Raw genomic sequence first — 5,276 nt, 5'->3', positions numbered from 1 at the left:
CAGAGCAGTTTAACACCAGGTTCTCACTTTAAAGGAAGCAGAAAGATAAATTAAGCCTCCAAGAAGCTAAACCTGTCATGGTGGAAAGTTTTTTTTTGTCTGCTATCCAAAAGCATAGAAACACTAAAAGCTCAGAGAAGCTGATGTACCTAACAGAAGACCAAGACAATTATCAGGAGAATGGGTTGCAGAGATTCGTCTGGAAATGGTGAGTATTCTAGTGTAACCTTAACAGAGGTAAGATGGTTACTGGTGCAACATAAGGGCTGCAGATCCAGGTAGTGGTTGAGACAGAGTTTGTTAGGTTAGTTGTCCCAAAACATCTGAACACAATCTCTATAAATACTAAGGGAAAATAGTACCAAAATAACAATTGATTAAATTATTATTTGCTGCAGATTATTATTAAATTCTTATTATTTGCATTTAAATGCAACCAGGATAACAACATTTGTGTTTGCCTGGTATCATATGGCAGCTCCTTTGCTCTCCAGGCTAGACATGGATGCTTTCTGCACAAAAGAAAAACAAACATTTAGTGTTGTCCTAAATTAATAAAATGTTGACAAGTTGAAAAAATATAGTTGAATTCCAAACCCTTTTAGATCATCATTTCCTTCCGTAATCTATATGTGTTCTTTATACAGGTCCTTCTCAAAAAATTAGCATATTGTGATAAAGTTCATTATTTTCCATAATGTAATGATGAAAATTTAACATTGATATATTTTAGATTCATTGCACACTAACTGAAATATTTCAGGTCTTTTATTGTCTTAATATAGATGATTTTGGCATACAGCTCATGAAAACCCAAAATTCCTATCTCACAAAATTAGCATATTTCATCCGACCAATAAAAGAAAAGTGTTTTTAATACAAAAAACGTCAACCTTCAAATAATCATGTACAGTTATGCACTCAATACTTGGTTGGGAATCCTTTGGCAGAAATGACTGCTTCAATGCGGCGTGGCATGGAGGCAATCAGCCTGTGGCACTGCTGAGGTCTTATGGAGGCCCAGGATGCTTCGATAGCGGCCTTTAGCTCATCCAGAGTGTTGGGTCTTGAGTCTCTCAACGTTCTCTTCACAATATCCCACAGATTCTCTATGGGGTTCAGGTCAGGAGAGTTGGCAGGCCAATTGAGCACAGTGATACCATGGTCAGTAAACCATTTACCAGTGGTTTTGGCACTGTGAGCAGGTGCCAGGTCGTGCTGAAAAATGAAATCTTCATCTCCATAAAGCTTTTCAGCAGATGGAAGCATGAAGTGCTCCAAAATCTCCTGATAGCTAGCTGCATTGACCCTGCCCTTGATAAAACACAGTGGACCAACACCAGCAGCTGACACGGCACCCCAGACCATCACTGACTGTGGGTTCTTGACACTGGACTTCTGGCATTTTGGCATTTCCTTCTCCCCAGTCTTCCTCCAGACTCTGGCACCTTGATTTCCGAATGACATGCAGAATTTGCTTTCATCCGAAAAAAGTACTTTGGACCACTGAGCAACAGTCCAGTGCTGCTTCTCTGTAGCCCAGGTCAGGCCCTTCTGCCGCTGTTTCTGGTTCAAAAGTGACTTGATCTGGGGAATGCGGCACCTGTAGCCCATTTCCTGCACACGCCTGTGCACGGTGGCTCTGGATGTTTCTACTCCAGACTCAGTCCACTGCTTCCGCAGGTCCCCCAAGTTCTGGAATCGGCCCTTCTCCACAATCTTCCTCAGGGTCCGGTCACCTCTTCTCGTTGTGCAGCGTTTTCTGTCACACTTTTTCCTTCCCACAGACTTCCCACTGAGGTGCCTTGATACAGCACTCTGGGAACAGCCTATTCGTTCAGAAATTTCTTTCTGTGTCTTACCCTCTTGCTTGAGGGTGTCAATAGTGGCCTTCTGGACAGCAGTCAGGTCGGCAGTCTTACCCATGATTGGGGTTTTGAGTGATGAACCAGGCTGGGAGTTTTAAAGGCCTCAGGAATCTTTTGCAGGTGTTTAGAGTTAACTCGTTGATTCAGATGATTAGGTTCATAGCTCGTTTAGAGACCCTTTTAATGATATGCTAATTTTGTGAGATAGGAATTTTGGGTTTTCATGAGCTGTATGCCAAAATCATCTGTATTAAGACAATAAAAGACCTGAAATATTTCAGTTAGTGTGCAATGAATCTAAAATATATGAATGTTAAATTTTCATCATGACATTATGGAAAATAATGAACTTTATCACAATACGCTAATTTTTTGAGAAGGACCTGTACATCACAATTAACTGTAAGGTCTCGATATGGAACGAAAGATAAAGACACCCCCACCATGATATGCTCCCGATCCGCCTTATGACAAAATCAGAAACCCCAGCATTATGACCATGATGTAGTGACTTGATATTAAACCAAGGAAGCTGCAGAACAACAGGCATCCAGAAGGAGTAGACACACTGCATGGTCTGAGAAATACATGTCAGCAGCTAATAACATGTTGAGAATGGTGCTCAACTACTTTTATTCTTTTTAAAGCACCGAATGGGTTGAAAAACCATTCCTCAGTTGAATGCTGCACGTTACAAGCTACAGCCATTTGGTTCTGCAATCTCAACGAAATGATCTGAAAGCACACGTGGCCTGCTTGCAGATAAATTAACAAACATAATGTAACATAATATGAAATGCTCTGATTGTGTTTGGAGTTTTTTTTGTGCTTTGGTTCTGTTTAGGTTCTGTTTGTTTGACGTATTGCTTCATTTTAACAATGGTCATGTTCTTCCATTAATTACCCATTTGTTCCTTTGTAGTGTTTACATAGTTTGTGGATCATTTCTAGCGGCTCTTCCTCAGTGCCTCAGCTCATGCTCCCCACTGCATTGAATCAGACTCACCTCTTCATTGTTGCACTAATTTCTTTCATATGCTGTTGGTTTGCTTACATTGTTAAAGTTCCACCTATTATCCACCTCACGTCCAATCAGTTCCTTTTCAGTTTTCTGCCTGTGTTTTATGGAGATCAGCAACTTTGTATTCTTCAGTTTATTTATTAAAATCCCCCACTGCATCATCATTTCTACTTCCTGCAAAAAGAAGGAAATTGAATGGTCTTCCTTTTGCATCTTAGGAAACTTGTTGGTGCCCAACATACTCGGAGATTCGGAAAGAAGTTAGATGGCTGCAATAAAATGTCTGATGCAAACTCAAAATTGTAACATTGATATCAAACAAAATGTCACTTGCAGACTATTTTACATGCTTAGATTCATGCAGGAGATTGTTGAAAATATGTAAATTTAAAAGTGATTTCATGTTTTCCACCAACTGATTTGCTTTTGGAGGCTGCTGCATTTCCAGTAACGATATTTTCCTGCACATTCCTTTTATTCTACTTGTATAAAGTAAGAAATGCAGCTCTGTTTCAATATGCTTTAAGTTGAAATTGCTTAATTTAGAACCTAAATGATTATTTATTTTTTGTAAACTCTTCAGATAGTATATATGTTGTGTTACAGCAGCCAAATAAACATAGTAGAATTATAATTATACCTTTTCCCCCAAGGTCATAATACAATACAAGTTCATTTATAAAGCAATTTAAAAACTATGCTGTAGACCAAAAGGCTGCACACTGATAAAAGTAAAACACAAAAAGATTTGTAAAGTTCTAGCAAGCATCAAAACAATAAAATCAATAAAATCAGTAAGAAAAATAACCAGTTAATAAAACAATAAAAGTCAACATCTCAGCTGAGTTTAAAGCCAAAAAGAAAAAATTCTTCAAGAGAAGATTGATTTTAAAACAGGAAGCGAGTCGACCCGTCTAATTTGAAAAGGCAGCTCATTCGACAGTTCACCTCTCAACCCCCTCTTTGACTCTGGGACGACCAACAGTAATTGATCTGCTGACCTGAGGAGCGTGAGGGAGCAGCTGGATGAAGTTGGACAGATCTGAGGATTGAGACCTTGTAAATATTTGAAAAGAAAAAAAACAAAAAACTTTAAAATCAACCAGGACAAAAAACTGGAGGTGTGCAGCAGCATTTTGAATCAGCTGTGTCAGGATCTGCCATTTTGGGTTTTTTGTTAATTTATTACTTTCTAGATTCTTTTGTTCATGCGTTGGTTTATTTTCCTTTTAGGTCAGAGTTTCCCCGGGTTTTATTTAGTCTAGTTTTTGCTCAATTCCTCTTGTCTCTGCTTCCCTCCTGCTCATTAGTTTCACCTGACACATTCCCTCAGCCTCCCTGCAGCCTGGTCCACACCTGTTACATGTTCCCTCTGATTACCTGTCTCCCTGTCTCATTGGTCCACATTCCATTTCCCTCAGTTTATAAGCTTTCTAGTTTTCATTGTTCCCCGCTGGTTCCTCTCGTCTACTCCCTTGTTATCCTCCCGTGTTCCTGCTAGTGGTTTGTTTTCTGTTTGCCTCCTGAACTTGTGCTATTTGGATTACCTGCCTGCACTCTGTACTCTGCCTGCCTGTAAGTCTGTGTGCAATTTCATTAAACCTCAATCTACTCACCATACGGCTTCCTCGCCATGTTCTGCGCTCTGGTACTACCTCCAAACCCTCGACCTTGACAAGCTGAAGTCCATAAAGCCCGACATAAAGAGCATTGTTAAGATGTAAACAATAAAAGCATTAAATAAATGGTTTGACTTTGGCCAGATGTCTGAAATGGTAAAAGCTGGTCTTGATTACTGATCCAGTCTTACATTCAGGCTTGCTGCTGCCTGACTCAATTTTGTGACCCAGATCAGGACTTCTGAAACATCATTGGGCTTAAACAACAAAACCACAGTCTTTTCTTCATTAAAATGCAAAACAATCAGCGACATCTATGGTTTGATTGCTGAAATACATTCCAGAAGATGATTGAAGGAGTACTGATTTTCCTGTTTTAGTAGTGTATAAATTTGGCTGTCATCAGCATAACAATAAATACCATATTCCCAGAGAACCAATCCAAGTGGAAGTAACTAAAGAAAAAAGAGAAAGTAAAGAGCCCTAAAAGTTGTCATAAAAAAGCATTAATGAGCAGACAGGAATTTGAAGACTTCTACAAAGATATTTCATTTATATGAGAAGTTTGGGAATATTAGTTTAATACTGTAACTTACATTTTCAAATATTGACCAATAAGAGAATTCGAAGATGAGAAAATTGGTTCCATGTCTAAAGAATAAAATCAAGAGTGCATGCCAAGATCTAATTAACAGATACAGCCTCACTGCTATCCCCTTGATCTCAAGTTTCTCTATAAAACTTCAACTTGACATTTCGAAGCCCTTC

Source organism: Girardinichthys multiradiatus, chromosome X (genome assembly GCF_021462225.1).
Source record: "Girardinichthys multiradiatus isolate DD_20200921_A chromosome X, DD_fGirMul_XY1, whole genome shotgun sequence".
Lineage (NCBI taxonomy): Eukaryota > Metazoa > Chordata > Actinopteri > Cyprinodontiformes > Goodeidae > Girardinichthys > Girardinichthys multiradiatus.
Note: the sequence above shows the minus strand (reverse complement) of the source record.